Below are 24353 nucleotides of genomic sequence, written 5' to 3'. Positions count from 1 at the left end.
AAAAAAAAAGCTAAGACCTATGTTAAAGAGTGCATTGCCTGTATTTTCTTCTAGGAGTTTTATGATTTCAGGTCTTATATTTAGATCTTTAATATATTTTGAGTTTATTTTTGTATATGGTGTGAGGAAATGTTCTTATATCGTTCTTTTACATGTAGTTGTTCAGTTTTCCCAGCACCATTTATTGAAGAGACCGTCTTTTCTCCATTGTATATTCTTACTTCTTTTGTCATAGATTATTTGACCATAAGTGCTTTGGTTTATTTCTGGTCTCTCTGTTCTTTTCCATTGATCTATGTGTTTGTTTTTGTGCCAGTACCATGTTGTTTTGATTACTGTAGATTTGTAGAATAGCCTGAAGTCAGGGAGCAAGATACCTACAGCTTTGTTCTTTTTTTTCTCAAGATTGTTTTGGCTATTTGGAGTCTTTTGTGGTTCCATATAAATTTTAGGATTATTTGTTCTAGTTCAGTGAAAAAGTGTCATGGGTGTTTTTTGAAGTATAGTTGATTTACAATATTATATTAGTTTCAGGTGTACAGCAAAGTGATTTAGTATCTTTACAGATTATGCTCCATTAAAAGTTACTACAAGATAATGACTGTCCTGTGCTATGCCTATGTATTTTATACTTAGTAGTTTGTATCTTTTAATTCCATACCCCTAACTTGCCCTTCCCCCCTTCCCTATCCCTTATGTCAACCACTAGTTTGTTTTCTGTATCTGTGAATCTGTTTCTGTTTTGCTATATACATTTGTTTGTATTACTTTTTAGATTCCACATGTAAGTGATAACATACAGTATTTGTGTTTCTCTGACTTATTTGACTAAGCATAATATCTAGGTCCATCCATGTTGCTGCAAATGGCAGAATTTTGTACTTTTTTATGGCTGAGTATGTCATGGGTATTTCGATAGGGATTGGATTAAATCTGGAGATTGGTTTGGGTAGTATGGCCATTTTAGTAATATTAATTCTTCCAATCCATGAACATGGGATAGCTTATCATTTCTTTGTATCATCTTCAATTTCCTTCATCAATGTTTTATAGATTTCAGAATATACATTTTTCACCTCCTAGGTTAAGTTTATTCTTAGGTATTTTATTCATTTTGATGCTATTTTAAACAGGATTATTTTCTTGCTTTCTCTTTCTTATAGTTCATTATCAGTAATGAATCAGAAAAGCAACAGATCTATGTATATTATTTTGTATCCTGCAACTTTACTGAATTCATTTATTATTGTTAATAGTTTTTGGTGACATCTTTAAGATTTTCTATATAGTGCCATGTCATCTGCAAACAGTGACAGTTTTACTACTTCCTTTCCAATTTGAATGACTTTTATATCTTTTCTTCTCTGATTGCTGTCAATAAGACTTCCAATACTATGTTAAATAGAAGTGGCATGAGTGGGCATCCTTGTCTAGTTCCTGAGTTTAGAGTTAAAGCTTTCAGCTTTTCACCATTGAGTATGATGGTAAGTCTTTATTATGTTGAGATATGTCCCTCTATACCAACTTTGATGAGAGTTTTTATTATGAGAGGATGACGAATTTTGTCAAATGCTTTTTCTGCATCTATTGAGATGATCATGTGATTCTTATCCTTCATTTTGTTAATATGGTGCATCACACTGATTGATTTGTGGTTATTGAACCATCTTGTATCCCTGGAATAAATCCCAGTTGATCATGATGCATGATCATTTTTATATATTGTTGGATTCAGTTTGCTAAAATTTGTTGAAGATTTTTGCATCTATATTTATTAGAGATATTTCTTTTTTCTAGGGTATTTGCCTCTTTTTATCTCAGGGTAATGGCGGCCTTGTAGAATGAATTTGAGAGTGTTCCCTCCTCTTCAATTTTTTGGAATAGTTTGAGAAGGACAGATATTAGCTATTCTTTATATGTTTGATAGAATTTCCCTATAAGGCTGTCCAATACTGGACTTTTGTTTGCTGAAAGTTTTTTTGTATTACAAATTCAACTTAACTATAAGTGATCCATCTGTTCAGATTGTCTATTTCTTCCTGATTCATGTTCTGAAGATTGTATGTTTCTATAAATTTTTCTATTTCTTCTGGTTGTCCAATTTTTTGGCACATAACTGTTTGTAGTATTCTTATGATTTTTTGTATCTCTGTGATATCATTTGTTACTTTTCCTTTTTTGTTTCTTATTTTGTTTATTTTGGCCCTCTTACTTCTCTTCCCTTCCTACCTGAGTCTGTGTGGATCTTTCTTACAGCCTTGGTTGTATATGAGTTTTTCTGTCAATCTCCAGTTTGTTTTCAGTGAGAAGTGCTCCACATGAAGATGTATTTTTGATGTGTTTGTGGAGAGAGGTGAGCTCTGCATTCTCCTACTTCATCATCTTGATCTCCTCCCCATTTATGTCCTGCTTTTAAGCAAATGGGGGGAGGGCAGAAAGCTTTTCTTATATCTGCTTCTTAATAATCCTTATGCCAAAATGGCATATTTTGAGGTGGCATAGACTGCTACCCTTCACCGTCTTTTTCCCCATTCACTTGTAATGTCACATCTCTCATCTATTATTGTCATATATGAATGCGTCAACTTCTAGGATCTTTATATTCCATTATCCTATTTGTTTACCCTGTGCCAATATCTTTTTAATTCATTTATTAAAATTCTGATATCTAGTAGGCCAAGGCTACCTTCCCAGTTCTTTACATTGTCTTAGTTATTCTTGGCCATGGGCTTTTGAATTTGTAGTTTTCAAATTCCATGGAAACCCTTAAAAAGATTATTGAAATTGTATTAGATTTAGAGTTTAATTTGGGGTTTATCACCTAAGACTTCCTAAAAATGAACATATGAATATAACTTTCCATTCACTCAGGTCTTCTTTATGATCTTTAATAATTTTTTTCTATCAGTCTTACACCAAATAACTTTCTCTACTTTAAATAAGATCTTTTTATTGATTGATTTTTTGTTAATTATAATTAGTGTATTCATTATTAGGAATGATATTGACTTTTGCATGTTTGTCAGTTCTTGTAATTTGTCTACAGATTCCATTGAATCCTCAATTTAGATAATCATAAAACTGATAAATGAGGAGAATTTAATCTCTTACTTTGGAATTATTATTTTTTTCTCTAATTTCTTTTCTTTTTTTCTTGCTGTAATTATTTTTGAACACTGCATTTACCATTACTTATATTTTACTGTTAAATACAAACCACAAAAGTAGGCATCCTTTTTTTCTTCCTGACTTTATGGAAATTCTCACCATTTCCTCATAGGTTTTTGACAGTTGATTTTCATCAGGTTAGGGAAATTCTTTTCTATGTATACTCTTCTTGTGAATTTTTATCAAGAGTGAGTTTGGAATTTGTTAAAGGAGTTTTTAGCATTTATCATTATATGGTTTATTTTCTTCTTGATTTGTTAATATAGTCTTTTGGAGTAATAGATTTTTTGAATTTGAACTATCTTTGTATTCCTGGAAAATACCACAATTAGTTATGATGCAATTATTTAAATTTAACAGTATTTTATTCAAGGTTTTTGCATCTCATAAATATGGTTGGCCCTTTGAAATTCCAGTAAAACTCATCTTCTCAGCTTAGTGTCTTTTGAGGCTTTGCTCATCTTCTCGTCATGAGGCTGTTAGTGTATGTATCCTGTATCTCACCAGGAGCTGTAGCCAGCTGTAGACTTCAAGCAGGAAACCTCACTGTGGTTCCCCTTCTTGAAGGTGTACTTTAGGGTGGAAACTTTTGCTTACTCAGTATCTAAAGTCAGGAAGGCCATATCATTTGCCCTCCTCACAACTTTACATTTCTTTTCTATTTCTGGCCTAAAAAGATGTTGCCTTTGTATTTAAGAAAGGCCACATCCTTCTGATTTTTTTATTTGATATTTTACCCATCTTTGATATGTTTGTAACAAAGGGCATTATCAAAGTGTGATGTTTCACACTTTTAAGCAAACAACTGTAAAAACTTAGTTTTCTTTTTCAGATATTTAATACGTAGGTGTATCAACTTCCTAGGACTCCTGTAACAAATTACCACAAACTGGGTGGTTTAAAACAATAGAAATTTATTGTCTCATAGTTCTGGAGGATAGAAGTCCAATATCAAGGTGTCTGTAGGGCCATACTTCTTCTGAAACCTGTGGGGAAGAATCCTTCCTGGCCTCTTTCTAGCTTCTGGTAATTTGCCTGCATCCTTGGCATGCCTTGGCTTGCAGCTACCACACTTCAATCCACTGTCACATGGTGTTCTCCTCTCTGTGTCTCTTTCCTCCTCATATAAGGACACCAGTCATACTGGATTATGGGCCCACCTTAGTGACTTCATTTTCACTTGATTATATCTAGGAAGACCCTATTTCTAAATAAGGCTACATTCACAAGTACTGGGGGTTAGGACATCAACATATCTTTTGGGGAGACACAATTCAACTTGCAGCACTAGGTATATGTAGCCATCAATAATGTATATTAAATTTAGTATTCAATGTTATATATAAATCATATATATGTTTGTGTCTTTGTATGTTTAAATATCTAACTATCTATCATCTATCTATCAATCTATCTATCTAACTATACATACCTACATAGAGAGAGAAAAAATAAAAGAGAGAGAAAGAGAGAGAGATGTTTACACATATTTCTCTAATTTTCTCTTTGCACCATCTCAAATTCTGATCTTCATTTATTCAACCCTGGCTTGTTTCCCTTAATTCTACGTAGCAATTCTCTCCTTGAATTTTAATTATAATCTTGACTATATTACCTAGTAAAAGGTAGTGTCTTAGCTCAGGCTGCTATAGCAAAACACCATAGACTGGTTATCTTATAAAAAAACAGAAATTTATTTCTCACAGTTTTGGAGGCTGCAAGTCTGAAATTATAGTGCCAGCAATTAGTGTCAGGTTACTATGAGAGCCCTCTTCTCAGGTGCAGACTGCGGACTTCTCATTGTATCCTCAGTTGGCAGAAAGAAGGCTAGAGAGCTCTCTGGGGTATCTTTTGCTAATCCCAAGTTTCAGAGATCCACCATCATGACCTAATTATCTCCCAAAGGTCTCACCTCCAACATATGAAATTGCTGAATATGAATCCTCCACACTGGAGATTAGATTTCAACATATGAATTTGGGGGGACACAAATAATCAGTTCATAATAGGCAGTCAGCAGAAAGGGCCCAAGCTTCTAACCCTAATAGCAACAAAGTACCTTAACGAGAATAACCTTTCAACACAATTTCTAAATAATAATAAACAAAAAGAGTATAAAGCTCTTTTTGACTGGGAAGATTACCTCCTTGAATTTGTGAAAACTGCTGGTTTAAAAAAAATCATATGGAGACTTCTCTGGTGGTCCAGTGGTAAAGAATCTGCCTTCCAATGCAGGGGAAGTGGGTTCGATCCCTGGTTGGTAAACTAAGATCCCACATGCTGTGGGGCAACTAAGCCCGCATGCCACAGTTACTGAGCCTGGACACCTCAACTAGAGAGCCCACGTGCCGCAAACTACAGGGCCCACACACACTCTGGAGCCCTTGAGCCACAACTAGAGAGAGAAAACTTGCATGCCACAACTAGAGAGAAGCCTGTGCACTGCAACGAAAGATCCCACATGCCTCAACAAATATCCCATGTGCCGCAACTAAGACCCGACGCAGCCAAAAAAATAAAAATAAAAATAAATAAATAAATTTTAAGAAATAATAATATTAAAAATTTAAAAATCATATGATTTATACTGATTGGGTAAGGAATGAGGCATAAAAACTCACCTGCAGCAAAATGTCAAAATGTTGCAGTAAACTAACAAGTCAGGGAATACAAATACTCTAGTATACCCAACAGAAAAATGAAAAAAACTGAGAAGCAGAACTCTTGAAATTCATGGCTAAAATGACCTAAAAATGCATTGTGGAATATAGCATACATATGTGTGTACCATACACAAAATATAACAAATTAGCTACTTATAAATTAAAGATTCTACATCATCAATAAATATGTATGGAGTATCTATTATCTGCAAGATCCATGAATCAAGTTCTTATGTAAAACATTATACTCATTTTAGGCATATAATCTGTATTAAGACCTTGGGTATAGGTGTGGGGGGGATACAATTTCCTCAATGATTAGCAAATTAGTATATTTCCTCTATGTTGTCATTTATGTCTCAAGCATTCTTTTATTGATTTTACCAATAAGTGTTAAATTCATTAATGATAGATAAAATATCAAAATCAACAAGTATCAATCTATATTAGGGTTTCTTATTTGCTCCTAATGCTATTTCAAGGGTGTTTTTCAATATTTCTTTGTGCGGTAAAAGTACAAGTCCTCTCAGAACACAATACTCTCAGACATCATCTTATGAATACATGAGTCAACAGAGAAGCAGTAGCTTATTTCAAGTATCATGATAGACATAGACATTCAATTTGCTTTAATTTTTTAAAAATTTATTTATTTATTTATTTATTTTTGGCTGTGTTGGGTTTTCTTTGCTGAGTGCGGTGTGTGGGCTTCTCACTGTGGTGGCTTCTCTTGCGGAGCACGGGCTCTAGGCACATGGGCTTCGGTATTTGTGGCACGCGGGCTCAGTAGCTGTGGCTCACAGGCTCTAGAGCGCAGGCTCAGTAGTTGTGGCACAAAGGCTTAGCTGCTCCACGGCATGTGGGATCTTCCTGGACCAGGGCTAGAACCCATGTCCTCTGCATTGGCAGATGGATTCTTAACCACTGTGCCACCAGGAAAGCCCTGCTTTCACTTTTACCATTACAAAAGTGCTATTTCTCTCCCTCACCTGCTGGACCATGCCAGCTGGTTAGATACCAAATTCCAAAAAGTACCAATTAAAATAAAAATAGCTAAATCTGGAATAAGTAACAAAGCACAGCTTTGGAACAGTGTGAAAATTTATAAGTGATCATTATCAACACCTGAAGTCTACTTTGCTTGGCTTGTGATGACTCATTGACAAGTCTAGTGGTAGCACAAAAGGCTGAAAAGTGAAAAGAGAAAACTCCAACTTTCTTAGTGATAATTAAATTCAATTTCTCACCAGTTATTTTTTTTAAACTAACTCAATACATATTGATATCAAACTGCATCAACATATCTATTCTTAAATTTTTCCATAATTCAATTATAATACTCTGTGATTATGTGTGGTGGAAGAAAGTTTTTGAAAAACTAACTACAAGGTACTTATTAAATCAGTTTTCTCATCTGTAAAATCAGGAAATATGTCTATCTCAGAACTGTACAGAAAGTGCCACTCTCAACTTCCACACTCAAGGAGGACATTGATGATGAAGTATTTTTCATGATCTGGGTTATATACAGTCTTCTCTATCAGGCTTTGACATAGACTGTCTTGTTCCTGGAACCTGTGACCTGAAAGGATAGAGTTAGCTGCCTCTCCCTCCATATACTCAATATATTGATACTATACGGTATGACAAGGACAGGATAATTGCAAAAGTTATCACTTAGTAAAGGAAACAATGGAATCAGTAGTCCATGGCAATGCAGGAATCCTACAGAATCAGCATTATGAAGGTTTACCATCCTGGGGTTGGGAATTTCCATGATTAGACCAGTGTCTGCTTTCTGGGTAGGAAACCTTTTTCCACTATCCATTATGACCCTTGTCTTTCCCTCCGCAAGGTTCTTCATTTTCAGCTATCTTGCTTGACTTATTTGAAATGGATGTTGGAAAATATGCCCTCTTAGGAGCTGTCCATTTTTTTACTTATGCAAATGTGGCAAATGTAGTTTTGAGTCCAAAAATGTCAAAAGCCTTTTGGATCAAGGCTCATGACTGATATCCTCAGCAATACAATTTTTTCAAAAACTTAGTCCTATTTGCTTCCAGTCAGTTTCATATATCCGTAACTACTCAAAGTTGTTTTGAGCCTGATTCACTTTGTTTCATAAACCCCAGGACTTCCATTCTTAATAGAATTATGGTGACCATGAGGCCATTTGGAAGGTAAAGTTGGAAAGACCTTATCTTAAACTGATCTGTGCTCCAAATTACTTTATATAATAAGAATTTTGATTAGGCTTTTTTTTTTCTTTTGGCATTTTAAAATCCAAACTCATATTCTTAATATTTAGAAACAGCTTTTCCAACCCTCTTGAACCTGAATTTCTGGACTTTTTAGGATACTTCTTATTTATGTTGTCAAAACTTGTCAATTCTTTCTTAAACTTATTGGTTATTGTAACACCTTATCAAAACTACCGATAACAACCAACACACACTAAGGATTTTTTTAATCAGTAACATCCCCAAGGGCTTCTTTTTCACTAGTTATGAACTTTGCCTCTCAAATTATTCCAGGTAACAGTTTACCAAGTAGATTGTCACCAAACAAAAACGAATTTCCATCTTTCCAGCTTTTGATAATGGTCCTCACCTACTGTCAATGCCTATATTAATCTGGGAAGTTAATATTTGCTTTTTTATCAAACAATCCCCCAAATTTCAGAAGCATAACAGTTAAAAATATACATTTTAATCATGTTATAGTCTGATGTGGGTTTGGCAAGAATCCTGAGAAGTTTCTTAGAAGTTTGACTTAGAGATTTAGTCCTTTGCTTCCAGTCATATAGAAGAAAAAGGGAGTTTGGAACGTCCCACAAGACATGTTATGGCTAAGCCTAGAATTAGTACATCATTTGTTTTTCCTTCCTGTTGGCCATAATTCAGTCACCTGGTCCCACCTAGACGTCAGAGAAGCTGGGAACAATTATCTTTTTATTTGACTAGAAAGAAAACCAAAATAACATAGTGATCTCATAGCTTTTTTGCTGCTATACTTTTAATTTTTTATTGTGATCCTTCATTTGAATGTGGTCACTATTTCACATTTATTCTTGAAGAATATTTTCACTGAGTATAGCATTCTAGTACAGCAGTTACCTCCTTTCAGCAAATTGAAACTATCATCCATTGATATCTGCCTTCCATTGTGACAGTTGAGCAGTCAGATGTCAATCTAACTATTCTCCTTTGAAATAATTTATCAACCCCCATTCCTTGCCTTCAAGATTGTATCCCTCTCTTTTATTTTATACATGTATGTATGTATGTATGATTTGCAGTTTTACTAGGTTGTAAAGTCAAGCATTCATACTGACTTTCTTATATCAACTGTATTTTATAGTAATTAAATAATCACACAAAGTTTCTCTTTATAGAAATATGACAATTAATAAATGAAGAAAGTATGATAGAATTATATTTATCTTGTAACTTCTAATCTATGAATGGATTTAAGCAATGATTAGTTCTTGTTACTATTGCTGTTTAACCAATTACCCCAATCTTTAGTGGATTAAACTAACTTTCTATTCTGCTCATAATTTTGTAAGTCAGGAATCCTGGAAGGACCTGGCTGAGCATTTCTCACTTGGCTGAGGCTACAGTGATCTGAAAACTCAACTGGACTAAATATCCAAGACAGTATACTCATGTAGCTGAAAGTTGATTTTGGCTCTCAATTGAGAGCTCTTATGGGACTTGACTGAGGTATCAACAAGTGGATTCTCCAGCATGGCAGTCTCAAAGTAATCAGACTTGTTACATGGCAGCTGGCTTCCCTTAGAGCAGGGTTTCTCAACCTTGACACTACTGACATTTTGGGCTGGATGATTCTTTGTTGTGAGGGCTGTCCAATGCATTGTAAGATGTTTAGCAGCACCTCTGTCCTCTACCCACTAGATGGCAGTAGTAGCACCCTCTCAGTTTTGACAACCTAAAATATCTCCAGCCACTACCAACTGTTCCCTAGAGAGGGAGGAGGGGAGTGAGATCACCTCTGGTAGGGAACCATCACCCTAGAGAGAGCATCCAAAACAGGCCAAGTGGAAGCTGTATGATTGTTTCCGACCTAGCTTCAAAAGTCTCATAGCATTATTTCCACTGTGTTCTATTTGTTACAAGAAAATCACTAGAGTAAGCTGCGATTCAAGGGAAAAATACAAATGCCTCACCTCTTAATGGTGGGAGTGTCAAAATTTTTAACATGTTTTTAAAAAGCCACAAATGGTCACCTACATTAAAAAGAAAAAAAAAAAAAGCAAACCAATGTAAATCTGCTAAAGCCTCTAGATCTAACTAGAAATTTATAGAAAACACAGGTAATATATTAAATGACACACAAGAATTTAATGAGCAAAATCCAATAATCCAGATCATGAGAAAGTCTAAAAGTTAAAAGACCCAGTTTATCCAGCAAATAAAATTCAAGTCCAAAAAATTGAGAAGCCTATAGATTGACTGACAAAACATATCAAACACTGAAATGTATGTACCTTATTGCAATTCTGACTCAAAAAATGTAAGAAAAAATATGAAACAATTAGTGATTTGGATATTGACTGGATATTTGATGTTAAGAAATTATTGTCACATTTTCAGCTATGATAATGGTATTGTGATTTTGTTTCAGAAAAGATTTCTTATACTTTAGAAATATATTCTGAAATAGTTGAGGTTGAAATGATATGATGCCTGGGATTTGCTTCAAAATAATGCATGACTAGGGTAAGGGGAGAGCAGTCATTTCTAATTCTTAAAAATTATATGAGTCTATGAATCATTACTCATAGCATTTAGAAGATGGTCACTACTTTATTCACTTTTAGAGTAATCAATTTTTTCAAATTGTGAAATATACATACATTTCAGTAAAATCTAAGATATTTTTTTAAAGATTTGAAAATCGTACTTAAATTATAAAATATGTGTTCATGATAAAAATTTTTGAAAATGTAGAAATCTTTGAGGGAAAAATAGCAACAACTTAGAGAAACTCAGAGAAAACCAGTGTAAATTTTTTACATTTTCTTTTAGTCATATTGCTATGCATGGACATAATGCAAACATAATTAGGATCACACTAGTCAGGTCTGACCAATCATGTTTTTCTGTCAGATATTTGATAAGTTGAATACTGAACAAAGTATCATGTTTACATTTTCTTTGTCTTCTAGAGCACAGAAGCTAAAAGCAGAAATTATAAAAGATGCCACACCTACTCTGTCTCCATTAAGTATTAGAAAAATTGAACAGAAACAATTACATATACTGTATCTTTTGGAAAAACTGTGTCTGGTTCTAGTCTGTACCATTGGATGAGTTCTCAGTCTCTCCACTTTTTTTCTTTTATGTCATGTCCTACTAGCTAAAGCCAGCAAGAAAAAATAATTCTAGGGTAATTATAAAAGCTTTTATAATCAGTGAACTCTCAGTCACTGGAGGTGTCTAAATAGAACATGGATGATAATTATTGCAATTTTGTTTGAAGGGATTCAAACATCAGAAGGCTGATTGGATTTTATGACCTATTGTGTCACATCCAATGCTGAGTTTCTTTTATTCTGTTTCTTAAAATCATAAAGTAAACTTTCTTGACATTCTACCATGTTCCAGTTATCTCTTACAGAGTGATAAACCACTCCAAAGCTTACTGGTGTAAAATAACAATTTTATTATGCTCCTGGATCCTGTGGATCAGGGATTCAGATATGACATAGTGGGCTTGTTTTACATTCTCCGCTCCACAATTTCTGAGGTCTCCATAAAATAGAAATAATATAAATAACATTCTCTGACTACAGTGCAATAAAATAGAAATTAAAACAAAACAAAATACCCCAAATCCAAAAAAGAAAGCCAAATATTTTCCTACCTGGAATTTAAATAAAACTCTCCATTAAACAGCTCATAGATAAAAAGGAAAAAAAATCTGAAATTACAGATTTTTTTCCATAACATACTGATAATAAAAATACTAATCATACTTATAATGAAATTAGTAATCAAAATCTATGATATAATAAAAGCAGTGATTTGAAGAAAATCTACAACCTTTCATAAGTATATCAATAAAAATGATATAATAATATTTTCAAATTCAGAAGTTTAAAAAAGAACACAAAATTAAGCAAAAAAAAAAGCACAAGAAGGGAAACTTTAAAGATAAAAATGAATTCATGAGGAGGAAATTAGAAAAATAGTAGAAATAATAATGATGGTTTTTGAAAATACTCAAGAAAATAAATAAGCCATTAGCTAACCTAATTTTCAAAAAGATGAGAGCAAGCATAAATACACAAAATAAGAAGTAATAAGTGGGAAATAACCATTGAAACAGAGCTAGTATATGTATACATATATACTCATACATGTATACATGCACATATACATGTGCATTTACATGTGTATATATACCTATAAATATACATGCATACACATACACACATGTATGTGAGTATCTATGACTACTTTCTGTAATTCAATGCAAATAAATTTGAAATTCAAAATTAAATGGGTAATTTTCTATGAAATGCAATTTAACAAAATTGATCACAGTAGAAATAGAAAGCTTAAATAGATTAATTTCCATAGAAAAACTAGAAAAAGCTATTAAAGCACTATTTACATAAAGGCACCAGGCCCAAATATTTCACAGAGCAATTCTACAAAACCTTCATAGACTAGATAATACTAAAGTTCTAATCTTGAACTGTTTCAGAGCACAAAGCAAAGCTTCTGAATTTTTACAGACCAAATAGAACATTGATATCTAAATCTGATAAAGATTTCTCAAAAAAAGAGAGCTGTAGGTCAATTTCATGGAACATGAATGTAAAATGATCTTGTAGAGAGCTGGGTTTTGTATCTTACTGGTAGAGTTCAATAAAATTTTTGAAATACATTTATATTCATTCTATCCTTTAAAAATCATCCTCTAAGGGTTGGAGGTCATACACAGAGATGCCCAGTGGTTTCACCTAACAGGGATAGATAAACTACATTACTAGAGAAATGAACTTCATGGGCTGCTTAAGTCAGAGAACATGGTTCTTCACTCAGAGTGAATCCCAAGTGACAACAGAAGTTTTAACCGTTTATTCTGTTTCTGTAGATTTTTTTTTTTTCTCCTGCCTTGAATTTGTCTTTACTTTGTTTCTGATTTGCACATAACCGGTAAGTTATTCCCCATCGGTGGTAACAATGACTGGGCATTTATTCTACGGTCTTACACAAGGGTCAGCAAACCACTTTTGTAAAAGGCCAGATGGTAAATATTTTAGGTTTTGAGAGTCACATAGTCTCTATTGCAACTACTCAACTCTGCCATTGTGGTGTAAAAGCAACCACAGACATTATGTAAATGAATAGGCATGACTGTGTCCAAAAATCTTTACATATGGGCATGAAAATTTTAACTTCTTACAATTTTCATGTGTCAGAAAATTAAAAAAATTTTTTTTCAACCATTTGAAAATGTAAAATCTGTTTTTTGTGAGCTATTAAAAAATATGCAGTGGGCCAATTTGGCCCACAGACTGTGGTTTGCCAACCTCTGATCTAGTCATACGGTGTTTACTGCTGAATGATAATAGACATCCATTCTGTTAAATGAGAGAAAAGAAAATCTAGTTTATTAGTCTTATTGATTATTTGCCTATTTTGAGCTCAAATTGATTTAAAATTCTTTACTTGTTGGGAAGAACAGCTTTTGGATGTGCAAAACAATGTGTTTTTATGTTTGTGTTTATTTTGACCTGCAAATGAAGTTGAATAACTGGTGCTATATGCTCTTTTTATGTCCGTTTGTCTTTAAATCTCTTTGTCTATACTTAAACAATTCCTTTACATCTCACTGTTTTCCTACTTCTGGAAGCTTTCAATGAATTACATTATTTGTCTCAAATTAAAAGAAGTCTATTGGGATTGGTTTATAGAGATAAATAAGCACTTTTATAAATAAAATATTTCTAAAATTCCCAGAAAATAAGAATTAAACTGTTAATATTTTTAAAAAATCCTTCTTACAAAAATTGCTAGGACAGAAACATTTTAAATTAAAAAGGTTTTAATTTAAAAATAAATAGTTATGCCTTTTCCCTGATTTATCAATGTTAAGTATCACACAAGTATACCTTTTGATTTACTTGGATTTTTATCACATGGAAAATGTTAGTCTGAAAATCCTAAACTCATACAGGTTTACAGATCAAATAAGCTGAGAACACTCCTATACGATATTAAGATTATGAAAAATATATTTGTATTTAAAGTAAGTCATTATGCTAATGAACTTTTTATATCACTTGTAATTTATAGTGTGTCGATTTAATTGTGATCTTTAAAACCTTGGATTAATGTTAAATTGTGCAAATTAATAGGTAATTCTTAGATATGTAGATATTTTCTAAAGAGATGAGTTACTAAAACAATGATCAAAGACTAATTTATTTTTATATACTTTTGCTTCTTATTTTTATATTCTACAGAAAGTTTATATCACTGAGGCATGAATTTATTTGTCTTGATTTATAATGCCTGAGTCTGAAAAGAAGCTATGAAATGTGTTATAATTCACACTCTGCTTGGGTGAGCTCACCTCCTTGGTTTTCTGATTAAAGCCTGCACCTAAAACAAGGGTCAGCAAATAATGTTCCATGGGCCATATCTGGCCGGTCACCTGTTTTCGTAAATAAAGTTTATCAGAACACAGCCAAACCCATTCATATACATATTGTCTACAGCTGCTTTCATGCTACAACAACAGAGTTGAGCTGAGTAGTTGCCACAGAGATTGTATGGCCTGCAAATCCTAAAATATTTACTATCTTGCCATTTGTAGAAAAACGTTGAGAATCCTTACCTAAAATATGAAAAGTTATTCTTTCCTTTCTATGTAATCTACATAGAGGGCAGAGATTGTGTCTCACAAGAAGCATTTTCTGAATTTTATATTATCTTTACCATGCCCCTGAAAATTAACAAGAAAGAAACAGTTTCTTTCTTGGTGAAAGAGCTAAGATTCCTTACAATAATATTCTCTCCTTCTACGTTTATTTTTAGATGCTGTATTGTCACTTTGATTAAACTGATAACTAAGTGTTGTTTTTCAGGCACTCATGATCCTATCTCAATCAAATATTCATATTCCCTATGATAACATTTACTTGCTTTCCGAAGATCGAACCTATACTTAGGCCTTATTTCTTAATTAGATCCACAATGTAAGAGCTACATGAAAAGAGTTGTTAAACCAGAAGAGACACTCAGCCTTCCTTAGGTTAAGTTTGCATGCTTTTTAAGAAAGCCCAGGAGCTTTCTCAATGCTCTTTCGGAACATTACGTTTTTACCCTCAGGGGAAAGACTGATCAAAATCTTTACAAAGTAGACATTTATCATACTCAAAATTAGAGAATGTTATTCTCCTCCATTCTGTTACTATTTGCAGCTATAAATGAACCACAATCATTGAGTGTTTGTCATCTACAGGTAGTTTTTGATATTCTTAAATTCATGCCTGAAAGTGCTGCTATAGGTTACAGACTTGGGTTTATATCTTCAAAAAGGGCAGTCTGAGAACCGCATGAAAAAGACAGTTCAAGTTACTCTAGACAATTGACACTTCAAAGAATAGACTCTTGGGTACAAGTTCCTGAGCTGACATTGTTTAGGTAACTTTCAGTCCGTACCACTGGACTGAGTCAGTATTTACAGGACAATTTTTAGTCCAGAGGTAAAAGCCTTCATGAAATCAGTCTACTGACCCAAATCCAGCAGGGAAGAATTAATTAACTAGCATCCATTGAACTGATTAGAAAAATTCTGTCTTGATTGTTTGCTTAGAATACTGTTGATGCTATTTTAGTGCTTTATGAAATGACTGTGTGAAGAAATCCTTTCTCTTTTTAAACTATCTCTAACTCAGTTAAATAGACTGCTTTTGTAAATTAAAATGAAACATTTGAAAGTGATATCTGCTTCTCAGTGTACTCCCAGAATTCAGAAGCTCTTACTGGGCATCCTTTCTTTTTATGGCAAGTCAACTGCATAAGTTCAAGTAGAATCTGTCCGCCTTTTTATTAGCATATAATTGCACAAATTGATTATATAACCAAGACCTTACCTTCAGTGGCACATTTGAGACTGATTCTCGTTCAGTCAGTTATGACAAGCCACTGACCTCCCAAGAATACTGGCAAGGTATCTGACTAATGGGTTTCCAGTCTTACAGGTAGTAAGGAAGGACAACTCCCGTCAAGATAGGAAACTCAGCAAATTTTGGGAACCTCGGTAAAAAAGAAATTGCCCCAAATTTCTATATGCAGCAGGTGAAATTTAGTGGAGAAAGTTTTGGGGGGCTTAGTTTACTACCCTTGCGATACCAAAAAGAGAGGCTTTTAAAAGTCCAACCTGAGATGCCTTATGAAAGCTTCCAGAAGTTAATTCTTTGGCTTTAGTGGTCGCTCAGTACTGGGTGCCCCGACATTTGCAAAGTATCTCAAGGAGGCCTACATGGTTAATTACGACTCTTGCTGTACCTGTGTAAATAGCACCACAAACCCAAATGGGACAATCCTTTTTGTGAATAATAATCTTGAGAGAGAAATTATTTATGATGACAGGGTGGCTGGGACTGCAACAAAGAATTGGGGATGACTTTTTAAATGCACACAAGGGGCTACTAGGTGTCCTTCCAATCAGATGCTGAGCATTGCATAGTCAGTCCTTGGGGAACTGTCTAATTTCAAGATGGTGTGAGTGTTTGATGAGGTTTAGATGGCTTATTTCTCTGTAGAGATTTAACTTATGTAGGGCTGATGAGTGTCAGGTATTTGCTATCCATAGCAATGTAAATGGTTCCTGTTCATGGCAATACAAATGCAATTTGACAGGTAAAGATAATAAATTAATACATTACACAAGCTAGCAAGTTGTTTTTAAATTTTGTATGATTAAGCAAAGAGATAGATTTAGTGAAAAAACTCTTGAAGAACTATATAGGGGGAGTTGCCCCAACAGATATCAAAAATTTACTATAAAATTATTATAGTAATAATTAATATTATTCTTATATAAAATTACTATTATACTAATTAAAACTGTATGGGGTGACACAGAAATAGGAAAATAAAGCAATGGAACAGAGGACCCCAAAACAAACCTGTGCATGTATGAAAAAGAACAGATCTGGAATTGCAGATTAGTGGGGAAAGATGACATATTCAATAAATGGTGCTGAGATGGCAGTTTCCCAAATGGAAAACAATTAAAATGGTTCCTACCTCACATAATATATGAAAATCAACCTCACGTGGATTAAAGAAGTTAAATATTAAAGGAAAATCTATACAGTATAGCTTTTATAAAAGAATATAGAAGAGGATCTGTATGACTTCAGGTTAGGAAAGAATTTCTTATTATTTCAAAAGATAAAAATACAAAAGGTAAAAAAGATATCATATATACCTTTACAGATAGTACATGTAATATAATAATATAACATATTATAATCATATATAATATGTGTAACATATGATAATATAATATGCATATTATATTATACACATATAATACCTATACTACATGTAATATATATATATAAAATAGAGAAAAAGTCTTTCATCAGAGTCTTCCTTCAAAAGTCACAACATAAAAAGTGCTACAATTACAATTTTGGAGAAACTCAATGCAACACATAGAACTGACAATGATTATATTCAGAATATAGAAAGAAATCCTATGAAGCCATAAGAAAACAACAGTCTTCTTAGAAGTCATTGTGTTAATATCTATTTGCTGCATAACAATACTACCTTAAAACTCAGCAGCTATAAAACTACAAATATTTATTATCTCACAGTTTCTGTAGCTCTGACCCAGCATCTCCCACAAAGCAGCAGGTGTCAGGAGGTGCTGCAGTCTTGCCTGAAGGCACTGCTAAGGTAGAAGCCACTTCCATGACCACTCACTTGCTTTTTGACTGTTGGGAGGATTCAGTCCTTGGCAGTCTGTTGGACTGAGGGCCTCAATTCCTCGCAGCTGTTGGCTAGGGTCTTCTCTCAGTTCCTTAACACTGGGGCCCCTTCACAGGGTAACTCACAACAAGGTCTTTGGCTTTGTTCAGAGTGAGTGAGTGAAAGAATGGGAGAGAGCAAACAAGAGGGAAGCCATAGCCTCCTTGGAACCTAACCTCAGAATTAACATCCCATCATTTTTGCCATGTTCTATTCATTACAAGCAGATCACTCGGTCTATTCTTACTCAAAGGGAGGAAATTAAACAAGGGAATGAAAACCAAGAGGCAAGGATGACCAGGAGCCCTCTTAGAGGCTGCCTACTTAACTCAAGAATAGAAATTTACAAAGAATAAATACAGTCAATAAACCTATTAAAGGATGGATGGCCTCATTGACGAAAATGAAATGCAAATTAAAACCACAATTCCACACTCACTAGATTAAAGAAAAAGTAGAAATCTGACAATAGTAAGTGTCGGCAAGAATTTGTGGAAATGTGTCAGTGCCGAAAATGTAAACTGACAGAACTTTAGAAAATAATTTCTCACCAGTAAATAAAGTTCAATTGGCATATAATCTATAACTCAGTACTTCCATAATCTATAAATCAGTAATCTATGACTCTCAAGTATATATCCTAGAGAAATTGCATATGAACATCAGAAGACATTCTTAACTATTTTGTTCATTATAGCAAAAAAAAAAAAAAATAGAAACTGGGATGGATAAATGAATGATAGCAGATTCATACAGCAGAGTAGAGTACTCAGCAACTGTATATGTCAATAAATATTGTGTGAGGAAAGCAAGTCACAGAAAAGAAATACAGTATGATCTAATATAAATGTTCAAAAAAGGAAGAGCTAAACAATATCTACATTAGGAATACATATATATGTTTACTTTAAAAAAAAAGCAAATGAATGATTCATATAAAATGTTTGCAACTAGTTCCATGTAAGTAGAAGGGAGGGAGGCATGGTGAAAGGAGGCTCTTAGGAGCCTTCAATTCTTTCTTCTACTGGGTGGTATATACATGGATAGTCATTTACCTTGTGGTTATTATTTTTGAACACATATTTATATCATATAGACTTTCAATTACATATTTTAACTGAGATTGGTGGAATTTCTTTGACCTTATGATAAATACCATAAATATAACCACAGCCAGTAAGGACTGACCAAAGCAAGTCATGACTTCACAATATTAGTGGCAAATAACCTCTATAAGGACTTTGCTACAAGAACCCATAAATGACTGATTCAGTAACTGCTCACATTTCCATGAATGCATGCTCTGAACAAAATGAGAGTATTCATATATTCTAGTCATCCTTATTGCTTTTCTCCACCTAATGCTTTTTAATATATTAAACATTTCTTTTGTTAATGAGAGTGTATCTGATTTTATGTTTCCTCAAACTACTTTCTGGAAAGAAGAGAATTAAATAACTAATGAACTAATATAGTTATCTGAATTATGATTGCAACAATGAACTCCAGTTCAGTTCTCACAATAGTGTCCAGTATTTTCACGTAATCAATTTACAAAATAAAAACAAAACAAAAATCCCAAGGAGTCATATACATAAAAAATTAAAAGAAACTAACTCTCCCAAGATGTGTCATATTGATACTATCAGCCCAAATAAGTTGGTTTGTATAATAAGCAAAATCTTTAATAATATAGTGTCAGAACGAATATTTTAAATGAGTTACATAGGCAGCACAGTGGTTAATTTAGCAAAATATTAGGTCTAAATTATTTAACTTAGCAAAATATTAGGTCCAAATTATTTGACTCCAGTGACCCCTGAAATGGGCTTGTTTTTTGTGGTTTGAATATAGAAAGCTCAGAAATGCTGATCATTCAATCTAGAAATTAAAATCATAAAGTGCTAGATTAATGAATGTTCCCAGTTGACTCTTACAAGGCAGAGTAGTAAAGACACTGTAAATTTGTTTTGACAAAAGTGATTAGAATTTTTTTAACATTTTCAATACTGAGATTGAAGAAATCAAACATGATGCAGTATGTATAATTTAGTAATACACCAAGCTTTATTAAAACACAGAATGCAGCCTAGTTAATTAGATGATGTTACTAATTGTAGGAATATAAAATTTTTTCACAAGTTTGAAATCTTAAAAGTAAAGCAGCACTTCAATGCATTGACCTTGCTTTCCTTGGAAAAAACACATTTTTCAATTGCTAGCTTTTGTGTAGAGATTCTTTACATTTTTGTAAAATATGATAATCTACATTCTAGTATTAGGCAACCAAATGCTCGTTGAGGCTTCATGTAGAACTATCATAAACTTACTACATGAGTGCAGTATAAAGCATTTGGCTTTTAAAACGTTTTTAAATTTTGATAATTACTTAGAACCCCAAGTGGAACTATCATTTCCCACCTTTACAACTATATAGGTATTGGGAAATATAAAGAAGAAATTTTATTCTATTAATACTTTTAAAAAAAATTTCATACATGTAATAAGTTTGGGGCCTGAGGAGTGACACGAATTACCTGGTCCCTCCCTTGAATGATCTCACAGTCTAGTAGAGAAAAAAAGATATTATTAGATAATTAATTATAATTGTGATGAGTGCAACTGAGCAGGAATAAGGGTGCCTTGTACCATACAATACTATAACTGATGATGCCCAACTTGGTCTGGGAAATGAGCAGAAGAAAATGAAGGAAAGGGAAATAGCATGGAATGAGGGACTAAGGCAGGAGGTAGCATGACATTCCAGGAACTTGAAAGATAGCCCTCTACTGGGGACCCAGAGATCTGGGGGAGGAAAATTGAAGTGGAGTTTATTTCTTTTTTCTATTTTAGGTACTATCCTGGGTAAGACTCCAATCATCTTCCCCTGGAGTACTATACCCGCCTCCTCCAAAATACTTCTGCTTAAATCCAAAGTACATGCAACAACTAGAATAATTTTTTTCAGGCTCACTGCCACTGTGCTAATATACAATAATATATTATACGTTGTAACTATACACATTGGAGAATATACAGTAAGTCCTTCTTCATCTACTTGATCTTGACATCTTGTCCTCCTGCCTGCCCTTACTCAGCTCTCTATGAACTCACCTACTCCAGGTCTCTCTGGCACCCACTCTACTCCAGCTACCCAGACTCCTTGTTGCCTTCACATTCAGGGCTCTCTCACTTGTTGTTGGCTCTGACCTAAATATTCTTCTCCTAGTCTTCATAGGGTTCACACCCTCCCTTCATTCATCTCTGCTCAAATGTCACCCAAACACTCTAAATAAGTGAGACCCTCCTCCAACCCTCCATCCCCTTACTTTCTTTTCCTTTCTGGCACTTAATACCACCCAATATGTTGTATCTTGATTTATTTGTTTACTGCCAGTCATCTTTTACAATGTAATCTGTGAAAGCAGGAATTGTTTTTATTTAATGCCGTATCTCCAGCACCTTGAACAATGTCTGACCCATAATAGTTGCTCAATAATACTGTGAATAGATAAATGAATGAGTCACTAGAATATCCTCGATCTAGAATTCATCAACTGAGAGGCAGGATAGCATAGAGGTTGTGACTTCAGTCTCTGAAGTTAGACTGACTGGGTTCAAACTCTACCCTGCCACTTACGAACAATGACTTTGGGCAAAGCATCTAAACATTTTCCCTGAGTTTTTTCACTTTTTAAAAAAAATTTTATTTGTTTTTGGCCGCGCTGGGTCTTTGCTGCTTTCTCTAGTTGCAGTGAGTGGGGGCTACTCTTCGTTGCGGTGCATGGGCTTCTCATCGCTGTGGCTTCTCTTGTTGAGGAGTACGGGCTCTAGGCACGTGGGCTTCAGGAGTTGTGGCTCGCGGGCTCTAGAGCGCAGGCTCAGTAGTTGTGGCACACGGGCTTAGTTACTCTGCGGCATGTGGGATCCTCCCAGACCAGGGATCAAACTCGTGTCCCCTGCACTGGCAGGCGGATTCTTAACCACTGTGCCACCAGGGAAGTCCCCGAGTTTTTTCACTTGTAAATTAGGAATAATAATAATAATATTTACCTCAAGGTGTTTTGGTTTTCTGAGAGTTAAATGAGTTAAAATATGTAAAGTGCCTGGCACAGAAGAAGTACATTTGAACGCTTCCTATTATTTCTGTTCCTTCTCCAGCCACCCTCCCACACATGCATGACCCTCTAGCTTATCCCCTACTACCCTCTAACATGATTGCCACAAATCAGTCAAGGTGATATTCCTCACATAGAGGGTGACCACTAGCACATAGAGTGACTTTGAATTTAAAAAGGTAGCTGCTCTGGTGGATAAATTAATAAAATGTATCCCTTCTAGGATGATGCAGGCTTAGCCTAGGATATACGAAGGATTTCGGCCTCCATTCCCTCAAGCAGGTGTCCTTATGCAGGAAAAACTTTACACAACTTTATCCTGACCTTGTAATTTACCCAGCCCTGCCAAGTTTAGCCCTCTCACTTCTCCAAAAGGTAGGCATCAGCTAATTCAACACAAGCCTCAGCAACTTGTTGTATCAGTCAGTATAGACAGCTTCCTAAATCTCAGTGGCTTAAAAAATAAACGTTGTATCTTTCTTCTACTATCTGTCCACCCCAGGTTAGCAGAGAGACTTTGCTTTATTTGGTTCCCAAGGGCCCAGACCAAGTAACCAGCAGCATGAAATCACCATGTCAGAGGGAACAGAGCACTCTCAAGGGTCTCGCATAGGCATTAAATGCTCTGGCATGGACGTGACACATATCACATCCTCTCACGACTCATTGGCAGGAACTAGTAACATGATTCCATCCAATCACAAAGTAGTAAGAAATTACATTCCAACCATAAGCCCAGATTTTAGAGAATAAAAACAATTGGCAAACAGCACTAGTAACTGCTGTAGAGACTAAGTCTACATGAAAGCTTGCTCTTCCCTAGGATGACTCTGTGTCTGTGCCGGGATATAACAGGAATATTAAGTCATTCCCTTGGGCATTATCTCCCATCAGTTTTTATGTCCCAAACTAGATTTTACATTTGCTGAAAACAGTAACTGAACATTTAGGAACACTCTCATAGATAATACATCGTCTTATGCATACAAAACACTTAGTAATAACAATTTAACTGTAGTTTGGTTTTATATATATATATGGCAGTGACTTCACATTTCCAAAAGCCCAAGAATCAGGGCTATTGGTGTAAGGCCTGGTCTAAATCTGAAGGCCTGAGAACCAGGAACTCCAGTTCCCAAGGCAGAAGGAGATGGGTGTCCCAGCTCAAGCAAAAAGATCAAGTTTGCCCTTCCTCCACCCCGCATGAACAATTACCACTTAAACACTGCTATTCCGTAGTCAAGTTTTAGATCATCCCCATATCTCTGTTTCCCTTTAAAATAGGTTGTCCAGCTCCATTATCACCAATTTCTCTACCTTGTGGTCACTTGAAGTCATGCCAACCAGGATTTACTCCTGCTACTCTATCAAGACACCTCTGGTCAAAGTCACAAATGACCCCTGCATTGCTAAATCCAACGAACAACACTTGATTCTCACTTTAACTGATCTTTTGGTAGCAATGGATGCTGTTGATCACTTTCTACTTCTTGAAGGCTTTCTTCACTCCCAGAACAAACTCAGTCATCTGCTGCTTTACACTGACATGACACAGAATTACGAAACATAGAATTGTCATATGATTGAACAATTCCATTTCTTGATATATATCGAAAAGAATTGAAAGCAGAGACTCAAATGTATATTTGTACACTTATGTTCATAGCAACATTACTCACAATAAGCAAAAGGTTGGGGGCAACCTAAGTGTCCATTGAGGGCTAAATGTATAACAAAATGTGGTCTATACATCCAATGAAATATTATTTGACCTTTAAAAGGAAAAAACCACTCTGACGCATGCTATGACATGGGTGAACCATGAGGACATTATGCTAAGTGAAATTAGCCAGTCACAATGGAAAATTACTGTATGATTCCACTTACATGAGGTACCTAGAGTAGTAAAATTCATAGAGACAGAAAGTAGAATAGTAGTTGCCAGGGGTAGGGGAGGAAGAGGAAATGAGGAGTTGGTATTAAGGGATTCAGAGTTTCTGCTGGGGAGGATGAAAATGTATCCTAGAGATGGATGGTGGTGGTTTCACAACAGCATGAATGTACCTAATGCCACAGAACATGTACTTAAAAATGGTTAAAATGGTGAATTTTATATTATGTATATTCTACCATCACCACCGCAACAAAAAACCATGTTGCATTCTGAATATATTTTGAAGGGAGAGCCCCAAATCTGAAGGATTTTGGGTGGGTATGAAAGAGAAGTTTGGGGTTTGGTTCAAAACATAAATGGGAGGACTACAGGAGCTGAAGATCTGGGGAGAAAAGTCAGAACTTTGGTTAGGAAAATGTGAGATTGACGTGAAATGGTACCTAACTAAATTGTTATTATTGACTGACTGCTGACTGGTTTT

This window comes from Eubalaena glacialis, chromosome 6 (assembly GCF_028564815.1).
Source record: "Eubalaena glacialis isolate mEubGla1 chromosome 6, mEubGla1.1.hap2.+ XY, whole genome shotgun sequence".
In the NCBI taxonomy this organism is placed as follows: Eukaryota; Metazoa; Chordata; class Mammalia; order Artiodactyla; family Balaenidae; genus Eubalaena; species Eubalaena glacialis.
This window is presented reverse-complemented; position numbering follows the sequence as displayed.